Source organism: Salvelinus alpinus, chromosome 22, assembly GCF_045679555.1.
Source record: "Salvelinus alpinus chromosome 22, SLU_Salpinus.1, whole genome shotgun sequence".
NCBI classification, from domain to species: Eukaryota; Metazoa; Chordata; class Actinopteri; order Salmoniformes; family Salmonidae; genus Salvelinus; species Salvelinus alpinus.
The window spans coordinates 32193058-32212471 of NC_092107.1; the positions used below are offsets into that span (position 1 = coordinate 32193058).

General features: G+C 45.0%; 1 protein-coding gene across 2 annotated transcripts in view; it reads left to right on the plus strand.

The window, feature by feature from the left end:
- The window catches only part of LOC139549423 (phosphatidylinositol 4,5-bisphosphate 3-kinase catalytic subunit beta isoform-like), a 78143-nt gene that overhangs the window by 13876 nt on the left and 44853 nt on the right, over nucleotides 1–19414 (plus strand). Inside the window, exon 2 of one of the 2 annotated variants that reach the window (XM_071359914.1) lies at nucleotides 4167–4240. The gene's annotated coding sequence lies outside the window, so the exon portion shown is untranslated. The remainder of the gene's footprint in view (nucleotides 1–4166; nucleotides 4241–19414) is intronic. The other variant, XM_071359915.1, reaches the window with a different exon arrangement.

The following is a 19414-nucleotide window of genomic DNA, read 5'->3' on the forward strand; positions in this document are numbered from 1 at the left end:
GTCCTGTAAGTAAGCATTTCACTGTTAGTCTACAGCTGTTGTTTACGAAGCATGTGACAAATCTAACATTTGATTTGTGGGCTGTGTTGCTAGGGGTTTGGCGTTTTGGTTAGCGTCTAGCATCGGGGTTTCCTGGTAGAGCGATACAGGCCGAGACTGACATAGATGGACAGACGGCAATGAACCGTATACTCAGTCAGACACACACACATAAAAGAAGACTCTGACAGACTGAGGAACACACAGCTCTTGGATGTATTGGGTCATGTGATGTGAGAGCTTTGATAAGCCCAGATCCCTATGAATCCATCCAGTCAGTTAAACATTGACTCTCCAGACTACAAGATCGTATCAGTACTGCTACAGCCACAGAGTTCCTGGAATGAGCATGAGTCTGCCGCTTGTAGCGTTTTTTGCAGTGTGTGTGTCTGCTTGTTTGTTTGACGTGTTCAGCTGTCCATTTCCAAACCCTATTCTGGAGAAACTCAGAATGGACTGTGTGCGTGACTGCGTGCAGTATATTTGATTACGGCCATTTCATCGCTCTCTTTCTGTGAATTTATCCAGTCCCGTAAAGGTGGTTGATGTGTTCCACCCTGAGTGTCACTGTGTAGTGAACAGACAGACAGACAAAAACACACAACTAAACTCTGGCATGTTTTCCTGGGCTGCCCAGGGTCACGCCCTCCTTAACAAGATTGGCCATCTTTGCCATTGGGAAAACACAGGAAGTCTGCAGCCTTCCTCCTCCTCGTGTGTGTGCCTGCAATATGTTTATCTACCATACCACGGAGTTGACATTTCCTCTGCCCATATTGAGTGGATATAGCCCTTTAAATGACAGAGGTGGTGTAATACATGTTCTTTATGTAAACAGCAGGGTAATGTTGTGGTATGTGCATACTGAGTACATTATGTACAATTAATAATTAATATGCTTTGTTTAACTGATTGAACAACCTTTTTTTGGGGGGGGGGCTTGTGGTGGGATTTTCATATAAGTCCTTTTGGGCTTCCAACCTCACCTGCACACAGTTTTTTATGCAGGAGTAAGGGGGGATGCGGGGAGAGGAGGAAGGGTGAGCTGCAGAAATATCTGAGTTGAAGTGCTTGCAATACCTGTTGTCTTCTCTTGGCTGGAGAGGAAAGAGGGGGAGTTAAATGCCACTTTGGTTGAAGGACTATACATATACTCTCACACTCACAGAGAACCACATCTCTCTGTCCTCTCATTCCTTCTCGCTCAAACACTCACCGACCGTGTGGTCTTGCTCTCTGTAGCATATGTGTGTAAGACCTTTTTAAACGGGTCAACATTCGCAAGGCCGCGGGGCCAGACAGAATACTCGGAGCATGCGCTGACCAGCTGGAAAGTGTCTTCACTGACATTTTCAACCTATACCTAATCCAGTCTGTAATACCAACTTGTTTCTAGCAGACCACTATAGTCCCTGTGCCCAAGAACGTCAAGGTAATCTGCCTGAATGATTGTCACTATGCCATGAAATGTTTTAAAAGGCTATTCACTGCTCACATCAGTTTCAAATTTGAATGTCACATGTACAACACCATCATCCCAAACACCCTGGACCCAGTCAAATTCGTATACTGTCCCAACAGGTCCACAGATGACACAATCTATATTGCACACTGCCTGCACCCACCTGGACAAAATGAATGCCAATGTAAGAATACTGATCATTGACTACAGCTCAGCCTTCAACATCATAATCCCCTGCAAGCTCTGGTACTGAACAACTCCCTCTGTGACTGGATCCTGGACTTCCTGACGGCTGCCCCCAGGCGTTGAGGGTAGGCAACAACCCATCCACCATGCCTACCATCAACACGGGGGCTTCACGGGGGCGACTCCAACACCATTGTCAAGTTTGCTGACAACACGACAGTGGTCGTGATCACCGATGATGATGAGGCAGCCTATAGGGAGGAGGTTAGAGACCTGGCAGTGTGGTGCCAGGACAACAACCTCTCCCTCAATGTCAGTAAGACAAAGGAGCTGCTCGATGAGGCTGTAGTGGAGCGAGTCGAAAGCTTTAAGTTCCTCTGTGTCCACATCACTATGGAATTAACATGGTCCACACCAGGGGATGGAACATAAATCATTTTCCAATCGTTCCTTTCTGAACGGAACCATATTTTTACAAATTCGGTTCCAATTTTCCCACCAGCAAAATAAAGTTCTGAACCTGTTCTAACGGGGGACAAAGTATTGGTTTTATTTTTCCTTTCTGAAATCGATGGGTAAGCGATTTTAGTCTGTATAGGAAAGTTGTATTTTGCCGTAACAACATCGTTGAATCATAATGAAAGACACTCACACTGTGCTGCCAGTCAGTGTAGGGTGTGATCTAACTGAAATTTTGCAGGTGAGGAGAGAGAATTGAGGAAGCTTGCCTTGAAGCACTGGGCATCTTGTTATGACATGCATTATCTGAATTAGGCCCATAGAATTATACCTACGGAGGAGCGACTTTTATGGAGGAACTTTGAATGCCTTTGAACTTTCGAGTTGGTTTGATGTTGGACCGGCTAGCTAGCTAATAACCGTGTGCGCAGTGCAGCAATAGAATTAAAAACACGTCTCACCTTTTTGTAGTTAATAAATCCAATGTGAAACATGACTATAGTATCCTTAACTAACGTTAAAGTGAATCTGTTCTTCTCTAATTAAACATCTCTCCCTAATTTTTGAACACTTCTAATGTCGTCTGTAGGCTACAGTATGCTTCACAGGGGAGGGGCAGGTAACCGACGCACACCCACTGGCAAAGATTTCCAGCTGGCAGACAGATGCTGGAATAAGTTTCTGATTGACAGTGAGGGCTTTGCGCAGGCACTTTGTTACAATTTCTGTCGGACTGGAAAAACATTTCTGGAACGCTATTAAGTTTCCCATGCTTTTAAAATGAAGGTTCTGTTCCCGGAAGATGGATCACTTTCGGTTCAGGTTTGGGTCCTGTTCCTCAATAATTATTTTTTTCCAGTTTTTGGTTCAGTTCCCTGAACTGGTTCCAATCCTTGGTCCACAAACACCTACACAGTTGTGAAGAGGGCACAACAGCACCTCTGCCTCTTCAAGAGGCTGAAATGATTTGGCATGAGGCCTTGCACCAACAGGACCCTGAACAGCTTCTACCCCCAAGTCATAAGACTGTTAAACAGCTAATCAAATGCTTTCAGAGGCAGTTTGGAACTCGGTAGTGAGTGTTGCAACTGAGGACAGACACTTTTTCTTTTCCCCCAGCAATCAACGGTCCGGTTCTGTGAGCTTGTGTGGCCTACCACGTCACGGCTGAGCCGTTGTTTGCTCCTAGATGTTTCAATTTCACAATAATAGCACTTACAGTTGACGGGGTAGCTCTAGCAAGGCAGAAATTTGACGAACTGAAAGGTTGCATCCTATGACTGTACCATGTTAAAAGTCACTGAGCTCTTCAGTAAGGCCATTCTACTGCCAATGTTTGTCTATGAATATTGCATGGCTGTGTGCTCGATTTTATTTTTTATATACACCTGTCAGCAACAGGGGTGGCTGAAATAGCCAAATCCTCTAATTTTGAAGGGGGTCCACATACTTTTGTTGATATGTTTATGTACATGGCTACCTCAATTACCTTGTTCCCAACACATTGGCGCTACTGCTACTCGCTGTATATAGCCATGTTATAGTTATTCACTGTGCTTTTATTACATGTCATTATTTGTTTTGTTTGTTTTTTACGCTGTTGTTGGAAAAGGATCCATAAGTAAGCATTTCACTGTTATTCTACACCTGTTGTTTACGACGCATGTGACAAATAACACTATGACACCTCCCATTGATTCTCTGTAACTGATTATTTATATATGTATGTATGTATGTATATGTGTGTGTGTGTGTGTGTATGTATGTATGTGTATATATATATATATATATATACACAATGTAATATGTGTGTGTGTATATATACAATGTAATATATATAATGTATGTGTGTCAAAGATCATTATTCAAAGCATCATCACACACACACTCCAGGGAAAAACCACACACGCAAAGTAGTCATGCCCTATCAGATTCTGTGAAACTGGGCTTATATATTTTTTTTACTCACTCACGCTACCACACACACACACACACTGATGTTGTTCCTTCTGCCCCCCAGATGCAGTGTCCCTCCCCTGACACCCCCAGCATGGAGGAGAGCCACAGGGAATAAGAGCCTCCAGGAGACTGTAGGTAAGACTTGCATGTGTTTGTGTCTTTAGGGAAAGCACCAAGGGAATATGTGATAGCCAAATTGTTTGGGAAGTTAGAAGGTGCTTTTCCCACCTACATTACGGTAAAGAAAATGCAAAATGATTGTAAAGGACACCTGCGAATGTTTGCTTGCGTGCGTGTTCTGGAATGCATTGCGCTGAGTGTGCTGGAATCTGGTAGGGTAGTGTCCTGACAGGTGGAGAATGTTGGAAATCCACCAGCATAGTTTGGGAAAATCTGCTAGGTGAACACTACGTAGCCTAGCCACCATGCAGTTTCGCTTTGATGTCTAACTACAACCTGAAATATTGTCCTAGTTCACTGCTCTAGTAAGTAAGTCACTGTTCTCCATCCCTAGTTCTGGCCTGTGTTCAGATGTCTGTTTTATGAATCCCCAGGACCAGGATGGAAGAACTATAGTGTCTCCTCCAGAGTTCTAGAATCTTCTGTAGTAACATGGGGCTATGACTAAGTCTGTGACGATGGAGCTATGGCTGACTCCATAATTGTGTGTGTGTGTACAGTGTACATAGATGCCTGTATACATACCAAAGTAGTGTCCTAGCAAGATTTATTGAATCCAATGAACTCAATAAGCAATGGTCTGAGAGCTTTGTGTGAGAGAAATATGTCATGTAAAGCCAAACATGTTTTTATTCTCTTGGTCACGTATCTTTTCCATCGTTCTCTTTTTTCGTTTTTAAAATGTATTTTTATATTTGAGTAATTTAGCAGACACTCTTATCCAGTGTGACTTGGCCATCTTAAAAATTAATTAACTTCAAAGGGGGAGACACTCTAGAACCAAACTGCTACAGACCTATATCTATTCTAACCTGCGTATCTAAGGTCTTTGAAAGCTAAGTTAACAAACAGATTACCGTCCATTTCGAATCTCACCCTACCTTCTCCACTATGCAATCTGGTTTCAGAGCTGATCATGGGTGCACCTCAGCCACGCTCAAGGTCCTAAACGATATCATAACCGCCATCGATAAGAAACATTACTGTGCAGCCGTATTCATCGACCTGGCTAAGGCTTTTGACTCTGTCAATCACAACATTCTTATTGGCAGACTCAACAGTCTTGGTTTCTCAAATGATTGCCTCGCTTGGTTCACCAACTACTTCTCCGATAGAGTTCGGTATGTAAAATTGGAGGGCCTGTTGTCCGGACCTCTGGCAGTCTCTATGGGGGTGCCACAGGGTTCAATTCTCGGGCCGACTCTCTTCTCTGTATACATTAATGATGTCGCTCTCGCTGCTGGTGATTCTTTGATCCACCTTTACGCAGACAACACCATTCTGTATACCTCTGGCCCTTCATTGGGCACTGTGTTAACTAACCTCCAGATGAGCTTCAATGCCATACAACTCTCCTTCCGTGGCCTCCAACTGCTCTTAAATGCAAGTAAAACTAAATGCATGCTCTTCAACCGATCGCTTCCCGCACCTGCCCGCCTGTCCAGCATCACTACTCTGGACAGTTCTGACTTAGAATATGTGGACAACTACAAATACCTAGGTGTCTGGTTACTGTAAACTCTCCTTCCAGACTCACATTAAACGTCTCCAATCCAAAATGAAATCTAGAATTGGCTTCCTATTTCACAACAAAGCATCCTTCACTCATGCTGCCAAACATACCCTCGTAAAACTGACTATCCTACCGATCCTCGACTTCGGCGATGTAATTTACAAAATAGCCTCCAACACTCTATTCAACAAATTGGATGCAGTCTATCACAGTGCCATCCGTTTTGTCACCAAAGCCCCATATACTACCCACCACTGCGACCTGTATGCTCTCGTTGGCTGGCCCTCGCTTCATACTTGTTGCCAAATCCACTGGCTCCAGGTCATCTACAAGTCTCTGCTAGGTAAAGCCCCGCCTTATCTCAGTTCACTGGTCACCATAGCAGCACCCACCCGTAGCAGGCACTCCAGCAGGTATATCTCACTGGTCACCCCCAAATCCAATTCTTCCTTTGGCCGCCTCTCCTTCCAGTTCTCTGCTGCCAATGACTGGAACGAACTGTAAAAATCTCTGAAGCTGGAGACTCATACCTCCCTCACTAGCTTTAAGCACCAGCTGTCAGAGCAGCTCACAGATCACTGCACCTGTACATAGCTCATCTGTAAATAGCCCATCCAATCTACCTCATCCCCATACTTTTTATTTATTTATTTATATTGCTCCTTTGCACCCCAGTATCTCAACTTGCACATTCATCTTCTGCACATCCTACCATTCCAGTGTTTAATTGCTATATTGTAATTACTTTGCCACCATGGCCTATTTATTGCCTTACCTTTCTTATCCTACCTCATTTGCACATGCTGTATATAGACTTTCCTACCTTTTTATTATTGATTGTATGTTTGTGTATTCCATGTGTAACTCTGCGTTGTTGTATGTGTTAAACTGCTTTGCTTTATCTTGGCCAGGTCACAGTTGCAAATGAGAACTTGTTCTCAACTAGCCTACCTGGTTAAATAAAGGTGAAATTAAAAATAATACAATCCTGGGAGGTCCAGCCCTAAGAGGGTGGAGAGGAGGATCTGATGGTTCACTGTGTCGAATGCAGTGGATTGATCTAGGAGGATGAGAACAGAGGAGAGAAAGTCAGCTTTGGCAGTGTGGATATTCTCGGTAACACAGAGGAAGCCTGACTGAGAGAAATAGCAAGAGTCGGTCAGAGACAGCACACAAGTGTTTTGGAAAGGAAAAAAGGGGATACTTGTCTGTAGTCTGATGTCAGAGGGGTCGAGTGTGGCCATTTTGATGTCCGAGAATGTGGTCAAGGATGAAGGAAGTGCGGAATGGGAGGTTTCCAGAGATGGTCTGAAGAAGGGAGGAGGGGATGAGGTCGAGCAGGCAGGTCAGACAGCCTGACTAGTCGCAGGTTTTCATCTAGAGAGAGAGGGGAGAAAGAGGTCAAGGCGTAGGCTGAGTGGAACCAGTGGACTCCGTAGGCTGAGTGAATGAGGAGCGGATGATGTCAACCTGCTTTTCTCTCCCTTCATCATTCTGTTGCTCCTCTTCTCACTTCTTTCTCAAATCAAATGTTATTGATCACATACACATGGTTAGCAGATGTTAATGCGAGTGTAGCGAAATGCTTGTGCTTCTAGTTCCGACAATGCAGTAATAACCAACGAGTAATCTAACCTAACAATTCCACAACTACCTTATACACACAAGTGTAAAGGGATGAAGAATATGTGCATAAAGATATATGAATGAGTGATGGTACAGAACGGCATAGGCAAGATGCAGTAGATGGTATAGTGTACAGTCTATACATATGAGATGAGTAATGTAGGGTATGTAAACATATAAAAGTGGCATTGTTTAAAGTGGCTAGTGATACATGTATTACATGTGCTTCTACACCTGCATTGCTTGCTGTTTGGGGTTTTAGGCTGGGTTTCTGTACAGCACTTTGAGATATCAGCTGATGTACGAAGGGCTATATAAATAAATTTGATTTGATAAAGATGGCAAGATACAGTAGATGGTATAGAGTACAGTATATACAGTGGGGAGAACAAGTATTTGATACACTGCCGATTTTGCAGGTTTTCCTACTTACAAAGCATGTAGAGGTCTGTAATTTTTATCATAGGTACACTTCAACTGTGAGAGACGGAATCTAAAACAAAAAAATCCAGAAAATCACATTGTATGATTTTTAAATAATTAATTTGCATTTTATTGCATGACATAAGTATTTGATCACCTACCAACCAGTAAGAATTCCGGCTCTCACAGACCTGTTAGTTTTTCTTTAAGAAGCCCTCCTGTTCTCCACTCATTACCTGTATTAACTGCACCTGTTTGAACTCGTTACCTGTATAAAAGACACCTGTCCACACACTCAATCAAACAGATTCCAACCTCTCCACAATGGCCAAGACCAGAGAGCTGTGTAAGGACATCAGGGATAAAATTGTAGACCTGCACAAGGCTGGGATGGGCTACAGGACAATAGGCAAGCAGCTTGGTGAGAAGGAAACAACTGTTGGCGCAATTATTAGAAAATGGAAGAAGTTCAAGATGACGGTCAATCACCCTCGGTCTGGGGCTCCATGCAAGATTTCACCTCGTGGGGCATCAATGATCATGAGGAAGGTGAGGGATCAGCCCAGAACTACACGGCAGGACCTGGTCAATGACCTGAAGAGAGCTGGGACCACAGTCTCAAAGAAAACCATTAGTAACACACTACGCCGTCATGGATTAAAATCCTGCAGCGCACGCAAGGTCCCCCTGCTTAAGCCAGTGCATGTCCAGGCCTGTCTGAAGTTTGCCAATGACCATCTGGATGATCCAGAGGAGGAATGGGAGAAGATCATGTGGTCTGATGAGACAAAAATAGAGCTTTTTGGTCTAAACTCCACTCGCCCTGTTTGGAGGAAGAAGAAGGATGAGTACAACCCCAAGAACACCATCCCAACCGTGAAGCATGGAGGTAGAAACATCATTCTCTGGGGATGCTTTTCTGCAAAGGGGACAGGACGACTGCACCGTATTGAGGGGAGGATGGATGGGGCCATGTATCGCGAGATCTTGGCCAACAACCTCCTTCCCTCAGTAAGAGCATTGAAGATGGGTCGTGGCTGGGTCTTCCAGCATGACAACGACACAAAGCACACAGCCATGGCAACTAAGGAGTGGCTCCGTAAGAAGCATCTCAAGGTCCTGGAGTGGCCTAGCCAGTCTCCAGACCTGAACCCAATAGAAAATCTTTGGAGGGAGCTGAAACTCCGTATTGCCCAGCGACAGCCCCGAAACCTGAAGGATCTGGAGAAGATCTGTAGGGAGGAGTGGGCCAAAATCCCTGCTGCAGTGTGTGCAAACCTAGTCAAGAACTACAGGAAACGTATGATCTCTGTAATTGCAAACAAAGGTTTCTGTACCAAGTATTAAGTTCTGCTTTTCTGATGTATCAAATACTTATGTCATGCAATAAAATGCAAATTAATTACTTAAAAATCATACAATGTGATTTTCTGGATTTTTGTTTTAGATTCCGTCTCTCATAGTTGAAGTGTACCTATGATAAAAATTACAGACCTCTACATGCTTTGTAAGTAGGAAAACCTGCAAAATCGGCAGTGTATCAAATACTTGTTCTCCCCACTGTACATATGAGATGAGTAATGTAGGGTATGTAAACATTGTTTAAAGTGGCTAGTGATACATTTGTTACATCAATTCTTCCATTATTAAAGTGGCTGGAGTTGAGTCGGTATGTTAGCAGCAGCCACTAAATGTTAGTGGTGGCTGTTTACAGTCTGATGGCCTTGAGATAGAAGCTGTTTTTCAGTCTCTCGGTCCCTGCTTTGATGCACCTGTACTGACCTCGCCTTCTGGATGATAGCGGGGTGAACAGGCAGTGGCTTGGGTGGTTGTTGTCCTTGATGATCTTTATGGCCTTCCTGTGACATCGGGTGGTGTAGGTGTCCTGGAGGGCAGGTAGTTTGCCCCCGGTGATGCGTTGTGCAGACCTCACTACCGTCTGGAGAGCCTTACGGTTGTGGGCGGAGCAGTTACCGTACCAGGCGGTGATACAGACCGACAGGATGCTCTCGATTGTGCATCTGTAAAAGTTTGTGAGTGTTTTTGGTGACAAGCCGGATTTCTTCTTCTCACTCCCTCTCAACCTGCTCCCTCTCTTCAGCTGAGCTCGGTTCATCTGTTGCCACTCAGAATAATGTGGAAAAATACCCTTTTTCTATTATCTCTGGTTCAGCCTGTCTCTTTGATCCTGTCGCTCTTCCCGTCTTCCTACCTTGGCCATCACCCTGGAGAAATGGTTACGACGGTGGCACAAACCTTTTTTGACTGTCTAAGCGTTAAAGTGGAATGGCATGGCACTGGCCATTCCTGGAATTGGAGTTCAAACTTGGTTTACTCTCAAGAATATTATTTTTTGTGTTTTGATTTCTAGTTGGATTCTTTTCACTGGAATGCCTTTTGGTTGATATGTGGTGTGCTACCATGAACCCTTCCACATACAGTCCTAGGAAACCCTTCTGTGGTGCCTATTCTTAATGTTTTGGTGGTATTATTAACACGTCACTACAGTGTGGCCACTGCCCATAAGGTTATTGTACTGCATTTCAGACGAGCCAGTATTTACAAAGGACTATGGTAGATCTATTTCTAAACTCAGCAAAAAAATAAATGTCCTCTCACTGTCACCTGTGTTTATTTTCAGCAAACTTAACGTGTAAATATTTGTATGAACATAACAAGATTCAACAACTGAGACATAAACTGAACAAGTTCCACAGACATGTGACTAACAGAAATTGAAAAATGTGTCCCTGAACAAAGGAGGGGGGGGGGTCAAAATCAAAAGCAAGTCCATATCTGGTGTGGTCACCAGCAGCATTAAGTACTGCAGTGCATCTCTTCCTCATGGACTGCACCAGATTTGCCAGTTCTTGCTGTGAGATGTTACCCCACTCTTCCAGCAAGGCACCTGCAAGTTCCCGGACATTTCTGAGGGGAATGGCCCTAGCCCTCACCCTCTGATCCAACAGGTCCCAGACGTGCTCAATGGTATTGAGATCCGGGCTCTTCGCTGGCCATGGCAGAACACTGACATTCCTGTCTTGCAGGAAATCACGCACAGAACGAGCAGCATGGCTGGTGGCGTTGTCATGCTGGCGGGTCAGGATGAGCCTTCAGGAAGGGTACCACATGAGGGAGGAGGTTGTCTTCCCTGTAACGCACAGCATTGAGTTTGCCTGCAATGACAACAAGCTCAGTCCGATGATGCTGTGACACACCGCCCCAGACCATGACAGACCCTCCACCTCCAAATCGATCCCGCTCCAGAGTACAGGCCTCGGTGTAGCGCTTATTCCTTTGACGATAAACACAAATCTGACCATCACCCCTGGTGAGACAACCGCGACTCGTCAGTGGAGAGCACTTTTTGACAGTCCTGTCTGGTCCAGCGACAGTGGATTTGTGCCCATAGGCAACATTGTTTCCGGTTATGTCTGGTGAGGACCTGCCTTATAACAGGCCTACAAGCCTAAGTCCATCCTCTCTCAGCCTATTGCGGACAGTCTGAGCACTGAAGGAGGGATTTTGCGTTCCTGGTGTAACTCAGGCAGTTGTTGTTGCCATCCTGTAGCTGTCCCGCAGGTGTGATGTTCAGATGTACCGATCCTGTGCTGGTGTTTTTACATGTGGTCTGCCACTGCGAGGATGATCAGCTGTCCGTCCTGTCTCCCTTTAGCGCTGTCTTAGGCGTCTCACAGTACGACCATTGCAATTTATTGCCCTGGCCACATCTGCAGTCCTCATGCCTCCTTGCAGCATGCCTAAGGCACGTTTACGCAGATGAGCAGGGACCCTGGGCATCTTTCTTTTGGTGTTTTTCAGAGTCAGTAGAAAGGCCTCTTTAGTGTCCTAAGTTTTCATAACTGTGACCTTAATTGCCTACCGTCTGTTAGTGTCTTAACGACCGTTCCACAGGTGCTTGTTCATTAATTGTGCGTCTACACCTGCATTGCTTGCTGTTTGGGGTTTTAGGCTGAGTTTCTGTACAGACCTTTGAGATATCAGCTGATGTAAGAAGGGCTTTATAAATACATTTGATTTGATTTGTTTATGGTTCATTGAAAAAGCATGGGAAACCGTGTTTAAACCCTTTAGAATGAAGATCTGTGAAGTTATTTGGATTTTTACTAATTATCTTTGAAAGACTGAGTCTTTTGCTGAGTCTTTTGCAGTGCATTCAGAAAGTATTCAGACCCCTTGACCTTTTCTACATTACAGCCTTATCCTAAAATGGATTACATTATTTGTTTTTCTCATCAATCTACACACAATACCCTATCAGGACAAAGTGAAAACAGGTTTTTCGAAATTGTGGCAAATTGATTAAAAACTAAAAACAGAAATTACATAATTATTCAGACCCTTTGCTATTGAAATTGAGCTCCGGTGCATACTGTTTCCATTGATCATCCTTGAGGTTTCTACAACTTGATTGGAGTTCACCTGTGGTAAATTTAAATTGATTGGACATGCTTTGGAAAGGTACACACCTGTCTATATAAGGTCCCACAGTTGACAATGCATGTCAGAGCAAAAACCAAGCCAGGCGGTCGAAGGAATTGTCCGTAGAGTTCCGTGACAGGATTGTGTCGAGGGCGCATATGGGGAAGGGTACCAAAACATTTCTGCAACAGGACAACGACCCTAAGCACACAGCCAAACAATGCAGGAGTGGCTTCGGGACAATTCTTTGAATATCCTTGAATGGCCCTGCCAGAGCCCGGACTTGAACCCGATCGAACATCTCTGGAGAGACCTGAAAATAGCTGTGCAGCGACATTCCCCATCCTAACTGACAGAGCTTGAGAGGATCTGCAGAGAAGAATTGGAGAAATTCCCCAAATATAGGTGTGCCAAGCTTGTAGCGTCATACCCATAGTGCGGCGCACAATTGGCGCAGCGTCGTCCTGGTTACGGTTTGGCCAGTGTTGGCCATCATTGTAAATAAGAATTTGTTCTTAACCTCTCTGGGATATGTGGGACGGTAGCGTCTCAACTGGCCAACATCCAGTGAAAAAAATGCAGAGCGCCAAATTCAAATAAATTACTATAGATATTTAACTTTCATGAAATCACACATTCAATATACCAAATTAAAGCTACACTTGCTGGAGGCTGAGACAGGAGGGGTCAGGAGACACTGTGGCCCCATCCGATGATACCCCCGGACAGGGCCAAACAGGAAGGATATAACCCCACCCACTTTGCCAATGCACAGCCCCCGCACCACTGGAGGGATATCTTCAACCACCAACTTACAATCCTGAGACAAGGCCGAGTATAGCCCACAAAGATCTCCACCACAGCACAAACCAAGGGGGGGCGCCAACCCAGACAGGAAGATCACGTCAGTAACTCAACCCACTCAAGTGACACACCCCTCCTAGGGACGGCATGAAAGAGCACCAGTAAGCCAGTGACTCAGCCCCTGTAATAGGGTTAGAGGCAGAGAATTCCAGTGGAGAGAGGGGAACCGGCCAGGCAGAGACAGCAAGAGCGGTTTGTTGCTCCAGAGCCTTTCCGTTCACCTTCACACTCCTGGGCCAGACTACACTCAATCATATGACCTACTGAAGAGATAAGTCTTCAGTAAAGACTTAAAGGTTGAGACCGAGTCTGCGTCTCTCACATGGGTAGGCAGACCGTTCCATAAAAATGGAGATCTATAGGAGAAAGCCCTGCCTCCAGCTGTTTGCTTAGAAATTCTAGGGACAATTAGGAGGCCTGCGTCTTGTGACCGTAGCGTACGTGTAGGTATGTACGGCAGGACCAACTCGGAAAGATAGGTAGGAGCAAGCCCATGTAACGCTTTATAGGTTAACAGTAAAACCTTGAAATCAGCCCTTGCCTTAACAGGAAGCAAGTGTAGGGAAGCTAGCACTGGAGTAATATGATCAAATTTCTTGGTTCTAGTCAGGATTCTAGCAGCCGTATTCAGCACTAACTGAAGTTTATTTAGTGCTTTATCCGGGTAGCTGGAAAGTAGAGCATTGCAGTAGTCTAACCTAGAAGTAACAAAAGCATGGATTAATTTTTCTGCATCATTTTTGGACAGAACATTTCTGATTTTTGCAATGTTACGTAGATGGAAAAAAGCTGTCCTTGAAACAGTCTTGATATGTTCGTCAAAAGAGAGATCAGGGTCCAGAGTAACGCCGAGGTCCTTCACAGTTTTATTTGAGACGACTTTACAACCATCAAGATTAATTGTCAGATTTAACAGAAGATCTCTTTGTTTCTTGGGACCTAGAACAAGCATCTCTGTTTTGTCCGAGTTTAAAAGTAGAAAGTTTGCAGCCATCCACTTCCTTATGTCTGAAACACAGGCTTCTAGCGAGGGCAATTTTGGGGCTTCACCATGTTTCATTGAAATGTACAGCTGTGTGTCATCCGCATAGCAGTGAAAGTTAACATTATGTTTTCGGATGACATTATTTAAACCAAATTGAACGCGTTTCATTATTTATTTGAGGCTAAATTGATTTTATTGATGTATTATATTAAGTTAAAATAAGTGTTCATTCAGTATTGTTGTAATTGTCATTATTACAAATAAATAAATACAAATTGCCCGATTTTAATTGGTATCAGCTTTTTTTGGTCCTCCAATAATCGGTATCGGCGTTGAAAAATCATAATCGGTCGACCTCTAGTAGATAGAGGGGGGAAAAAAGCTATTTAATCCATTTTAGAATAAGTCTGTAATGTGGAAAAAGTCAAGAGGTCTGAATAGTTTCAGAATGCTCTGTATACGGTATAGTGATAATATGGAAACCTATTGTTATTGTACTCTCATTAAATGTATGTACAGCAACAGTGCAGATTGGTTTTAATGTAAAAGAGCTCAGACTGACAGAGTTGGAAAGTTACAACCTGCAGGGAAGGACAGACAGACTGAGACGGAGAGAGACCGACAGACAGACTGACTATCGGAAGGACGCTAAAGTATTGCTTACTAGAGCACAGTGTCCCTGGCAATAGTCACCTGGAGCCTGTTCGTGCCTTTGTTTGAGAGACGCACACAGGAAGAGGGAGAAAGTGTGTGCGTGTGTACATTGTGTTACATTCAAGACAGCTTGGTGTTATTTTTATACGTTTGTTCCTAGTGTTCTCTGTCTGAGCATTATCGGGAGCAGAGACAGTTTGGGACTTCTTTATAGCTAGTCTGGAGCCAGCGACTGGTTTGAAGACACTCCTAGCATTGTGCTTTGACAGTGACATTAGAATACCTCTTCATCAGTCTTGCTTTGAAAGAGGAGGGCTCAACTTCCCTGTTCCTGCCTCAGCCTACTATTCTTTGATAGATATAGGTATCAGTCTCTGTTTCTTTCTCCTGGTAAAATGGGACGGACAAATAGATACACTTTTGGACCTAGGTGCTTAATCACCTTGAGGCATCCGTCATATTTCTTTCACTTAACTTATTTTCTAAATGAGTGAATATGATTTAAGGAGAGGAGACTATTGAGGAACTATCACCATGCAGCCCTTGTCTTGAGCCTCCTCATGGCTCTATCGCTCATCATATTTCCTCTTTTGTCGTCATAGTTTCCACATTTGCTCATAGAGGGGTACTTCCTCAATGTTAGTTTTTGTTAAATGAGCTGATTGTGTCAGAGGACAGAGCTGAACCTGTTTCAATCCTTGACGCGCTGCTGTGAAGACGCAACCGCGATCACAACGAAACCGGAAGGGCCATAGCAGCCACTTACTGTCAGCGGGTGTATGCTTGATGCTCATTTAACAGTCAGGGAATGGGGCGTGGCCTAAAACGTGGGAAAGAGGGACAGACTATGTACAGTCTCAGTGAGCATAGCCTTGCTATTGAGAGGCTGCCATAGGCAGACCTGGCTCTCAAGAGAAGACCGGCTATGTGCACACTGCCCACAAAATACATGCAGTATGTGTAGCCAGTGTTTGCTATATATATGGATATACTTGGGTGTGAGTGTGTTTGCGTGGCAGCAGGAGAAGATGAGTCCGACAGCTTCATGCCAAAATAAACCACACAGAGTACACACATTACACTAGTCCGGTGTGGGCCCCAGTGCCGTGTGATCAAATGTTACTTGTCACATGCGCCGAATACAGCAGGTGTAGACCTTACAGTGAAATGCTTAATTACAAGCCCTTAACCAACAATGCAGTTTTAAGAAAATACATAGAAGAAAAAAAAAGGAAATAATAAAAAGTAAGATAAGAATAACAAATAATTAAAGAGCAACAGTAAATATCAATAGCGGGGCTGTATACAGTGGGTACCAGTACAGAGTCAATGTCAATGTGCGAGGGCATCGGTGTCGAGGTAATTGAGGTGCTATGTACATGTAGGTAGAGTTATTAAAGTGACATAGATAATAACAGAGTAGCAGTAGCGTTCTGGGGGGGGGGGTAATGCAAATAGTCTGGGTAGCCATTTGATTAGCCGTTCAGGAGTCTTCTGGCTTGGAGATAGAAGCTATTTAGGAGCCTCTTGGACCTAGACTTGGCGCTCTTGTGCCGTGCGGTAGCAGAGAGAACAGTCTATGACTAGGGTGGCTGGAGTCTTTGACAATTTTTAGGGCCTTCCTCTGACACCGCCTGGTATAGAGGTCCTGGATGGCAGGATGCTTGGCCCCGGTGATGTACTGGGCCGTACGCACTACCCTTTGTCGTGCCTTGCCGTCGGAGGCAGAGCAGTTGCCATAACAGGCAGTGATGCAACCCGTCAGGATGCTCTTGACGGTGCAGCTGTAGAACCTTTTTGAGGACCCATGCCAAGTCTTTTCAGTCTCCTGAGGGGGAATAGGTTTTGTCGTGCCCTCTTCACGACTGTCTTGGTGTGATTGGACCATGTTAGTTTGTTGGTGATGTGGACGCCAAGGAACTTGAAGCTCTCAACCTGCTCCACTACAGCCCTGTCGATGAGAATGTGGGGCGTGCTCGGTCCTCCTTTTCCTGTAGTCCACAATCCTCTCCTTTGTCTTGATCATGTTGAGGGAGAGATTGTTGTCCTTGCACCACACAGTCACGTCTCTGACCCTCCTATAGGCTTTCATCGTTGTCGGTGATCAGGCCTACCACTGTTGTCATCAGCAAACGTAATGGTGTTGGAGTTGTGCCTGGCCGTGCAGTCATGAGTGATCAGGGAGTACAGGAGGGGGCTAAGCACGCACCCTTGAGGGGTGCGGCAGTGTGGCAGATGTTACCTACCCTTACCCTCTGGGGGCGGCCCGTCAGGAAGTCCAGGATCCAGTTGCAGAGGGAGGTGTTTAGTCCCAGGGTCCTTAGCTAAGTGGTGAGCTTTGAGGGCACTATGGTGTTGAACGCTGAGCTGTAGTCAATGAACAGCATTCTCACATAGGTGTTCCTTTTGTCCAGGTGGGAAAGGGTAGTGTGGAGTGCAATGGAGATTGCATCATCTGTGGATCTGTTGGTACGGTATGCATATTGGAGTGGGTCTAGGGTTTCTGGGATAATGGTGTTGATGTTAGCCATGGCCAGGCTTTCGAAGCATTTCATGGATACAGACATGAGTGCTACGGGTCGGTAGTCATTTAGGCAGGTTACCTTAGTGTTCCTGGGCACAGGGACTATGGTGGTCTGCTTGAAACATATAGGCATTACAGACTCAGACCGAGAGGTTGAAAATGTCAGTGAAGACACTTGCCAGTTGGTCAGCACATGCTCGGAGTACACGTCCTGGTGATCCGTCTGGCCCTGCGGCCTTGTGAATGTTGACCTGTTTAAAGGTCTTACTCACATCAGCTGTGGACAGCGTGATCACACAGAACAGCTGATTCTCTCATGCATGTTTCAGTGTTACTTTCCTCAAAGCAAGCATAGAAGTTATTTAGCTAGTCTGGTAGGCTCGTGCCACTGGGCAACTCTCAGCTGTGCTTCCCTTTTTGTACGTACAGTCACTGTGGGGACGACGTCCTCGTCGCACCTATTGATAAAGCCATTGACTGATGTGGTGTACTCCTCAGTGCCATCGGAAGAATCCCGGATTCCAGTCTGTGCTAGCAAAGCAGTCTTGTAGTTTAGCATCTGCTTCATCTGACCACTTTTTATAGACCGAGGCACTGGTGCTTCCTGCTTTCATTTTTGCTTGTAAGCAGGAATCAGGAGGATATAATTATGGTCAGATTTCCCAAATGGAGGGCGAGGGAGAGCTTTGTACGTGTCTATGTGGTGTAAAGGTGGTCCAGAGTTCTTTTTCTTCTCCCCCCCCCCCCCCCCCCCTGGTTGCACATTTAACATGCTGATATAAATGAGGTAAAAGTGATTTAAGTTTCCCTGCATTAAAGTCCCCGGCCACTAGGAGCGCCGCCTCAAGTGGTTTCCTGTTTGCTTATGGCGGTATGCAGCTCATTGAGCGTGGTTTTAGTGCCACCATCGGTCTGTGGTGGTATGTAGACAGCTACAAAAAATACAGATGAAACTCTCTAGGTAGATAAACTGTGGACCACACTATCATGAGATACTCTACCTCAGGCGAGCAAAACCTCGAGAATTCCTTAGATATCGTGCACCATCTGTTGTTCACATACATGCATAGGCTGCTGTTCTGTCCTGCCAATAGTGTATAACCCGCCAGCTGTATGTTCTTAATGTCGTTGTTCAGCCACAACTCAGTGAAACATAAGATACTACAGTTTTTAATGTCCAGTTGGTAGGATATACGTGCTTTCAGCTCGTCCCATTTATTTTCCAGCGATTTAACATTAACTAGCTGGACGGAAGGCAAGGGCAGATTATCCACTCGTCGCCTGATCCTCACAAGGCACCCTGATCTTTTCCCACTAAATCTCAAGCCTGGCCGGGTGTCTGTAGTAGTAAATCCCTCCCGTCCAACTCATTGAAGAAGAACTCTTCGTCCAGTTTGAGGTGAGCAATCACAGTTCTGATGCCCAGAAGCTCTTTTTCGGTCATAAGAGACAGTAGCAGCAACATTATGTAAAAAAACAAGTTACGAACAACGCAAAAAAGCAAACAAGATAGCATGGTTGGTTAAGTGCCAATAAGACTGTAGCCCTCCCCTCCGGCGCCATCGTAACTGATCTCTGCGGCCCTTGTGTTTTGCTGGGTTGTAATGGCCTGTTTGGCTTCTGTGGCCTAACTGTTTTTCCTGCAGGGGGAATGCAACGGGTCTGATGAGGTGAGAGGGGTGGGGGCAGGGTTGACACAAGGCCAGTGTTTGTGTGGGGTGGGGCACGGGACTGCCTTCACTGACACTCTGAAAGACACACACACACACACACACACACACACACTGATGATTGAGCTGACCGGGGACAGAGGACTATTGTAGAGACCCAGGCCAGCTCGCCCGCCACAGGCAAATATTGTAACTCCCATCTCTCTCTTCCCTTCTCTCTCTGTTCTCGCTCTCTTCCCCTCTCTATTCTCTTTCTCCTCTTTCTCTCCCTCTATTGCCAGCACCATATATCCCCATTTAACCCTCTTGTTCTCTCCCTCCATCCATAAACAACTTTCTCTCCTCTGATTCCCTGTCTGTTGCAACTTTAATCCTGAAATAATATTGCTTAATAAAAGTATGCTTCTTCTGTTACTCTACACTCCTC